This window comes from Hylobates moloch, unplaced genomic scaffold, assembly GCF_009828535.3.
Source record: "Hylobates moloch isolate HMO894 unplaced genomic scaffold, HMol_V3 SCAFFOLD_51, whole genome shotgun sequence".
NCBI lineage: Eukaryota > Metazoa > Chordata > Mammalia > Primates > Hylobatidae > Hylobates > Hylobates moloch.
In genome coordinates, this window is record NW_026652326.1 from 458,685 (window position 1) to 468,466 (window position 9,782).

Sequence of the window (9,782 nt, forward strand, 5' to 3'; positions counted from 1 at the left end):
TTATTTTTCTCTTCTATGCCCCCATTACCTTGCTATCATTCCATAATTCTGGGTATCCCATCTATTTATTCAACAAATACTTATGAAATCTTGCTAGGTGCCAGTCCTGGGGCCAGGTGCTGAGTGTACAGAAGTGAATAAAAATTCTAATTATTTGTAACTATGAGTTCATGGACAGCAAGTGTCTTATCCATTTTTTTAACTTCCGAGGATAATGCGTTTGCAGTCCTAAATAAATAATAAATACAGAATGTGTTCTCTTTGTATCTCTTTAACGGGTGGCCCAGAGGTTCAAGAAAATAGCTTTGTGACACAGAATCCCTTTTCAGTCCACATTCTACTTCTGCCTATATCCATCAGGGCTGTTTCAGTTGGAAGTAACAGAAATGCTGTTCACACCACTTTAGCTACAAAAGGGAAAATACTGGCTCATGGATTCCAGGAAAGATTGACAATTCAAGCTGGGGGAAGGTCAAGGAAGGTGACTAATTTTAGGAACAATAACAGTAACAAACAGTGGATTCTATTCAGAATCTCTCTGTGTTTTACCTTTCTGTTTCTCTTTGCCTATTCTGTTAATTTTCACTGTCTGCAGCCTGGTTTTCTTCGCATGGCAGGAAACATGGTCTTCAAGAACATCCAGGTTTTAGGTCTTACAGCTCCAACCACTGATGACAGACTGCTGATTTCTCCTGCTTACAGTCTGCAAAGTTCAAGGGAAGAATTCCAATTGGTTCAGCGCCAACTATTTGCCAATCCTGGAGCTACCCAGTGTTACCAGGAGATTAGAGAATGATGATTGGATAGGTTGTCTCAGATGTGTAACCCCAAACCACCAACAAACAAAGGCTTTGGGAGTAATGTAACACCATCAGTTTCTCAAAAGCAAAGGAAGATGGTAAACAGATCATCACAGTTTTCTGTCACTGATTCCATCATTCATTTAACATTCTTTGCATACATATTACGTTTAATGCATCATGCTAAGATTGACTGAGAAAAAGAAATAAATAACAGGCAATTACTTATCTGGTCATCCGGTAAGAGACACTAGACAGGGATTGTGGCATAGTGGTTTGAAACTTGGGGTCTAAAGCCAGAACACCAGGATGAAAATCCCAGCTATATGATTTACATGGCTGTGACCTTGTGCCTCTCTGATCGCAGTGTCCTCATCTGTAAAATGGGGATAAGGCTCACATCATCTCAGACACCAGTTGTGAGGCTTAGTGAACCACACATGAAGCATGTAACATAGTGCCTGGCATGGAGTGAATACTCAGTAAGATGTTCACTATTCATTTGTGCATGCTCGTACATCAGGACAGAAGGAATTATGTTTCAAAATGATGATACATAGAGCTCAAGTTTCAAAAGAACTCTGACAATTAACACTGACAGTGGGGCCCAGAGAGGAAGAAGAATTTAGTTTAACCTTAGCAGATGAGCAGCATTTTAATACAACAGCAGATAAATGGCATTTAAGAATAATGGGGCCGGGAGCGGTGGCTCATGCTTGTAATCCCAGCACTTTGGGAGGCCGAGGCGGGCGGATCACGAGGTCAGGAGATCGAGACCACGGTGAAACCCCGTCTCTACTAAAAATACAAAAAAATTAGCTGGGTGTGGTGGCGGGCACCTGTAGTCCTAGCTACTCGGAGAGGCTGAGGCAGGAGAATGGCGTGAACCCGGGAGGCGGAGCTTGCAGTGAGCCGAGATTGCGCCACTGCACTCCAGCCTGGGCAACAGAGTGAGACTCCGTCTCAAAAAAAAAAAAAAAAACAAAAAAGACTAATGGGCAGGACAAATGCAGAGGCTCACACCTGTAATCCCAGCACTCTGGGAGGCCGAGGTGGGTGGATCACGAGGTCAGAAGATCGAGACCATCCTGGCTAACATGGTGAAACCCCATCTCTACTAAAAATACAAAAAAAGAAAAAAAAATTAGCCAGGCATTGTGGCAGGCACCTGTAGTCCCGACTACTTGGTAGACTGAGGCAGGAGAATGGTGTGAACCCAGGAGGTGGAGGTTGCAGTGAGCTGAGATCGTGCCACTGCACTCCAGCCTGGGCAAATAGACCAAAATAAGAGGATGTGAAGTGAGCAGAAGATCCAGAAGTTCTGATTTGTGCAGGGTTTCTAGAGCCTACAATTCACAGATGTATAGGGTAGGAGATGTGGCTGTCAAGGAAGTAGACTGTGAAGGGACTGAATGCCACATAAGGGGGTTGGACTTTATCCCATAGACAGTGGGGAGCCATTGAAGGTTCTGGAGCTGAGAACTAAGTGACGAGATCTAATGCACATTAATCATTGAGTAAAGACTTATTAGAGCCATAGTGGCCAGAAAAATAAATTAGAATTCCCTTTTAATCCCCCTTTTTTGCCCCATTTTTTGTTAGAAAAATAGTTCTCTTTCATTAGAAAACAGAATCATATGGACTATTATAAATGACAACCAGTACCCAGTCCCAGTATTGGGCAGAATAGGAGATAAGGGAATTGTGGCAAATTAGAGGCCACGTACTCCTCAAAAGGGAAAATCACTCCTCAGCTTCATTCAATATTTACCAAGTAGGACTACAGACCCAGTGTTAATAAATATTATGATGACTCTAGAAAAGTGTAAAATCTGTTTTTATGTAAAATGTCTGTTTTTGTTTTTTCTTGTTGTCTCAGTAACAACTTTTAAACTCTATAGACTAAATAAGGTGTGTCTGTGGACTTAATTTGTCATCAGGGCCATCAGTTTGACACCTCGGATTCCAGTTGATTCAGAACATGTATTAATCTGACCTAGACACCTTTACTCTATGATCATTCCACAATTTCTGTTGAAGAACTCAGAAATAAAAACAAAGAAAGAGAATGCCATGAGCAAGAAGGATTCCCAGTTAATCAAAGAAGAGATTTTAAAAGCTGAAATTTTCTAATGTAAAATAAATAAATAAAAATAAAACTAAAACAAATAAACAAAAAAGGTACAGAGGTAGTTCTATGAGAGCCACGGGTGGATTATTCACAGTTAGACTCATATGCTAGGGGTATGATTTTAAATTCTAGCTGACATTTTTCACCAAAACTACTTGATAAAGACTAGGGTCCAGTGCAATGGAAATAACTTAGGCTTTGCGGTTGGAAAATCCGCAAATTTCTAATTTTGACAAGAAGATGTGTAAGCATGTTTCTTAGAGCAGCTTGTATCACTTATCTATTGCTAAATAATGCATAACAAACAATTACAAGATATTAGCATTATATAACAATAAGCATTTACTGCTTATGTATTTACAGGGTTCAGCAGATCTTGGTTAGCCTTGTTCATTTATTTTCAGGTTTACTTCTTTCCACAGCTCTCACCCTCCTCCTTGCACTGGCAGCCTAGCCTGCCCTTATTTTTCTCATGGTGGTGGGAGAGCTGCAAGAGAGGAGGTAGAGACATATAAGCCCTCTTGAAGCCATAGCTCACACCTGGGGAACCACTGCCTTTTTTAAAAATGACCCAAAGTAAGTTGCTTGGCAGAGGGCCTGGACGTATAGAGGTGTGAACAATTTTTGCAATCTACATCACAAAACAAAACTGAAGATAGCTTAGAGTCAACCAACTTAGAATGGGGAAATAAATCAAGTTGCAGTCTCAAAGTGAAATATATTATAGCAATAAAGAAAATGAATGCACCACAGTATAATTCAACAACATGGATGAATCTTACAAACCTATGATTGCCAAAAAGGCAGGCAAATTCAAATAAATAAATACAATATGCATCTATTCCTGTAACATTCAAAAAGAAGCAAAACTAAACTATATTGTTTATGAAAACTCATATAGGCAGTAAAATCATAAAATAAAGGAAGAAAAATGGTTACTAGAAAAGTCGAAACAGTGCCTCTATCTATTCTGGGTGTCCTGATTAGAAAGGAGAACCCAGGGGAATAGAGATATCTATATCTTGACCTGAATGATGGTTATTCAGGCAGTGACTTCACAATTATTTGTTAAACCGTGCTTTTATATTTTAGGCATTTTTCTGTATGAGTGTTATACTTTACCACAGTTGGATTTTTAAAGTTCAGATATAAATCAAAATGCAAAAATAAAAGTTATGGGTAAAAACATCCAATTTTGCTATTTAACCCTGATGTGCTGGGAAGGGGCTACATCACCTCTGAACATCTGTTTTGTTTTTGATGACAGTAGGATGATAATAGTCTCACTCGAGCTTTCCCAAGGGGTAGATAAAAAGATGCCTAGAAAAGAATTTTTTAAATACTAGTAAACTAGATACAGAGGTGGAAAATACTGGTATTTGACATGTAGATGAAAAGAAGACTTTAGTTCTGAATCCTGTTTCCTAGCAATGCTCTTGGCATTTTCTCTTGTTTGTTTCAAGGAGAGAAAGAAGGCAGTGGAAGAACTCAAACCCAAGCCTATGTGGTTCCCAAGTAACTAACTGAAGAGGAACGAGGGTCTGGATGTGCATAAAACACCCAAGTCTCCAAATGTGAGCCACATCACTCTCTCTGCCTCAAGCCTGTGTGGGAGCTCCCTGGTATAACTGGGATTCACTTGAATACCCAGTACTTGAGTGATTTCCTGAGGTCACAGCCTCTACCACCCCTGTGTGAGGAAGATGGGGCTGGGAAGCTCCTAACTGCATAAGTCAGACACATCATAGTGGTTACTTACACTGGGGACTCACAGCTGATGCGGGAGAGGAGCTTGGTGCAACCAGCCACATGACACTGGGCTCCTTTCCATTCTGCCTATCAGATGGACCTGGGTCCCAGTGGGAGGTCTATCCCCATGGCAAATGGTTATCTTTAAACCCGTCCTTCACCCTCTTATCAGTGGAGGAATGTGGGAAGATTGCAGGCATTAGCTGTGTAGGCATTTGGGATTTTGTGTGGGTAAGTGTGTGGGAATGGGAGGCTTATAGGCCTTCAACACATTTGCAAATCAAGTGAGTGTAATCTGCCCCAGCAGAGGTCCTTGAAAGAAAGTGTAACCTTCTCGGACTGCACAGATACTGTGAACAAGAACTAACATTTTCGAGTCCTTGCTTTGTGCAAACACTGTCTTAAGAGACTCACGTGAACAACCTCACTGAATCTTCACCCAACACTTTTTAGCCAGTAGTAACCAGGTACTGTCGTTACCCTTTTTTAACAGAAAAATTAGCCAGGAGGAATTGACACAGAAGCCTGAGGTCACACAGGTAGATGGCAGATTATGGATCTGACAGGTGTATCCATGCCGTGGACAGCCTTGGTTTGAGCAGCAATAAGAGGGTGTATAAGGAGAAGTTGGAAATGGGTACAGAATGGTGACTCTCGCCAACTTTCCAGGACTTTATTTAGTGGCTTTGCTATTGTATAGGCATCACACACATACACACAGACAGACACAAGACCCAAACACATTTCCAAATTTAAGTAGAAAACCCATTCCAAAACCAACTCTACAGAAGTGATTCTTTGATTCTCCCACTGTTTCAGATCATTGGCTCCAATATTTACTGTCTTTGGTGCATAAAACAGAGAAATTGAGATATAGCATTTGCTGTCAACCAAGGTTACGGTATCATTCTCCAGCCCACTTTGGGTCCGTGAGTTACATGTCGTCTGCTTTCAAAGTCTCCCTTTCTTGCTAGAAAGAGAGTTATTGGAATAATCATTTAGAGCAGGTACAACCCCACCCCACCCCCAAGCTCATACGGGTTGGAAAGCCTTCTTTCCCACCCCTCACCCTCCCCCACCACAGCTGCGGGGGCCTGGTCCTCTCTGCTTTATAGAGAAAGGGAATTCCAAGGAGAACCTCTGCTGGTTTATTTTTAATTGTTGACCTCCAAGGCCTTCTGTTTGCATCTGTTTATTAAATTGCAAGCTCAGCTGTGAAATGCCCTTTATGGTGTTGTTTTATTGGTGGACCATTCAGGGACCCAGCGCCACACAAACAGGATAAATATTTTTCTTTGCAGCACACACCCCACGTTGGGGGCCACAGAACAAGGGAAGCGAGGATGTCGTTTGTTTACGAGCTCCGATTCATTCATTACTCGGCGAGGAGCTGTGAAATGTAAACCTCACATTCCGAAGGACAATCCCAGGGCCAGCTTGAGCTCATTTGGAGGTGTGATGTTCCACTCAAAAGGAGGCTGTTAATTTTATTGACCAAATTTGGAAAGTGGGAGCTCCAAAATTAAATAGAGCCTTTGGAAAAAAAAAATGAACATTTAGGTTTCTGAAAGACCTAGAGAGTGGTTACATGGCCTCGTTTTTTTGGTTTCTTTTCCCTATAGGAAATTTCAGACACCAGTGCTGTTTAGAAAGCATGAAGTGAAATTGCTGTCCACCTCATCTTCTAGTTTTAAAAGATTTTATTTCTCCATGAGAGGTTTGTTCGTATTAATTATAGCAACCTTTGTAGCGCATTTAGCACTTGGCTTTAAATGTATGTCATCTTTAGTAATTCACAGTTATTATCCAAAGCTCACATCATTATTGACCTCATATTATAGGTTGGAAAATGAAGCTCAATGCTGAGAAACTTTTGCTAGGAGCCCCACAGCTAGTGTGGACAGAGAGAAGACTGAAAACTAGGTCTACCCTGACACGAGAACCTGGGTTCCTTAACCGCCTCGCTCTCCTGCCTCTCTCTCTGCTGTATTTTGTGTAACGAAAAATTTGACTTTCCCAGTGCTTCAGAGAGAATAAAGTTTCCAACAGTTACTAAGCAGCCCCGGGCTGCAGATACCCCCTGCTTCGTTGGGCACAGAACAAAAAAAGTCTGACTTGCTGAAAGATTTCAAAAGCCATGCAGTGCCTTCACTGCCACTCTGCCCCCAACCATATAGTCACGCACAGGGTCCTCAAAGAAAAAAGACGTTTAACTCCAAAAGTCTCCTTTGGGGTTCCCAGACCTCCGTTTTACTCTCTTTATGCCTGGCATGAAAGAGTAAAATCAAACCCAGTGTGGCAGATTCATGCACTCAGTCTGAGATGGCACAGCTCATTCGGGACTTAAGGGGGGTGTTTACCCAACGCTAACCTTGAACTGGGCCACAGAATGAGTGGGCCCATGTCAATATTTGGACTTTAAGAAGGCCTGGTTTATAACTGTTCAGAATTGTCTCTGAATTGGGCTTTGAATCACACATTTGCCATGTTCCTCCAAGGCCTTGTTCTTTTCTTAGGGGCAAAGGCTATTTGGCGAGATTTTCTTTAGAAGGGTTGCTGGGGGCAATGAAGAAAAAGGAGCGCAAATTCAGAATATCACAATGTGATATGGAAAAAAAATGTAAACCATGTTACAAAAGCTCTCTCATCAAGAAATGTTATTGTTGTTTAAATGGTATGAACCATCTGGGTCTCTCTTAATGACCGGGGGCCCCTCTGTGCATGGTACAGATGCTTCTTTTGTTATTGGTGAGATCTTGTAAATAGTTAAAATATTTACCAAGGCACCTCTGAGCTGGAGCTATCCCATTTTATTATTTATACCTTTTCAGAGGGACAAAAATGGAGGTGTCCACTAAACGTGATGGATTAGGCTTATAAACAGCCATTATGGCCGTCAAACCTCACATGTCAGCTCCCCCTTTGTGTCTGCGCATTTCTAAGCTAACCAGTGATCCATGCATAAGATAGAAGGTTAAGAATGCGCAGAGAAAAGGAGTGTTGACTCCAAGCAAGATGTATCTTCTGCTGATTAGAAATACAGCTGTAGAAAGTGAGGGGGACGCCGGGCAAGAGGCGAGAAAAAGGGACTTGTGTGTGCATGAGCGTATGCATATGCATGTGTGTGTGTGTGTGAGCGCGCGTGTGTGTTTGCAGGCAGAAGGGAGAGAACTGGGGAGGTGCAGAAGTCACTGCAACCTGACACGCTGCATTTCAGTTCTCACAATTTGAGGCTGAAAACCTGCAAGGCCTCTACCTGCCAGCATCCCTCAGCTGTTTCCTTAACTGACTGCAGCTGGCTTTTGTTTTCCCAAGATAAAAATCAGGAAATGCAAAAATTAAATAGGATTTGAGAAGAAAAAGGATGGGCCCTGGGTAAGAAGAAAAAGAGTGAGCCAGCAGGTACCAAGACTTGTTGACAGAGGGATATTCCATCTTGTTGTAATTAAGTTTTTAAAAATCTTAAAATAGGGTGAGGCAAGTGGCAACCCATGTGGCAGCTGATCCTGTGCAATGCCTAGGAGCTAAACTGGAGTGACTTATTCACAAAAGTGAGATTTGAAAATCCTAGATAAAGTTAGATGGAAGGGAAAAGGAGATATTTTTAAATCAAACTAGTTTATAATTCATAAAGGATGCATTGTCAATCCAATTAATGAAAGGAAACAAAGTAACTTGTCTTGCAGGTAAAGAGGTGAATCTAAATTACGTTATTTTTGGCCATGATGGCTGCACATGTGTTGGAAAAAGTTTCTGTCAAAAACTGGCTTCCATTATATTTTTACCCTTAAGTCCCAGCTCCTTTAATCTCTGAGAGTTTGTCTCTGATTTCCTGCCATGCCACAAACTCCAGCCTACAAATTCATCCCTCACTCTCTCTCAAAGAGAAGCTGTGGAATTAATAGGCAAAGGAGCTCATGCTTTTGAAAAGATCAGGCACGGAGTGGCTGAAATATCATCTAGCCACTCTAAATGTAGATTGGAATTTTAATTTTGGTAAAGTATTTCCTAGCCATCTCCTCTAGAAATCTAAATAAGAAATGATGACCTCATTTATGTATGTATTTATTTATATAGTTATTCATTCACTGTGGGACTTGGATCAAAACTTACTGATGTAACAAACAGAAAATTATATTTATCTGCCGTTTTGCGAAGAAAGGAGAAAAGAACATTTGAAAAACACAAAGATCTAAGCAAACTTCCTCTTTTGACTCAGGGGGCTGTTCCATCCTAAAAGTCCCTCTTTGGGTCTCTGGTCACCTTTAAGTATCTCCTAGAGAAAGCCCCTCCTGTAGCCCCTCTGCCTTCAGGCTGGTGTCTGCCACATTAGTATGCTGGTGCACCAACTAATTTGCCTCTATAAATGCTGGGATCTGAATCACACCACTGTTGTGGCCAGAGACTAAATTTCTCTCATCACTCTCTTTGGAGGAAAAGAAAGAAAAAGAAACACACACACACACACATACACACACACACACGTTTTCTAAACAACATTCTTACTCAAGCTACACTCATTGACATTATAAGCCCAGTGGATCACGATTTGGCTCATTAAGAAGCATCGTCTATGAAATGAACACTCAATAAATCTCCCATAAGACAGTAATTTTACTTTTTGTTCACAATTATAAGTAATAATAATAATTCTTATCAGCCCCCCCTCACATAACAAACACAAAAGCCTAACTAGGCTCACTTAATGGTTCTCTTGGCAAACTCTAAAAAGCAACCACAGGATTATGCCTTATAGCTGATTCCTCCTCCACTTAATCGCTCCCATTCATGAATGAGTTAGAATTTTCTGTAACTCAGAATATGTTAATTAAGCAAGAAGAACTTGGAAAGTTAAACCGTTATACCAAGCAGTTTGGCTAAACATTGTATATGTTTATACAAAAATGAATGGCATATATGTTGTGCATCACATAGTTCATGGGACCCTGAGATGTATAGAAGCCACTAATTGAATTGCTCCCATGGCCTCTGCTCTCCTAATAACACACACACACACACACACACACACAAACACACACAACTATATTGAAGCCTAAAAAAACCACAACACCTCCAGAAGGCATATTTTTCTGTCCTCTTAG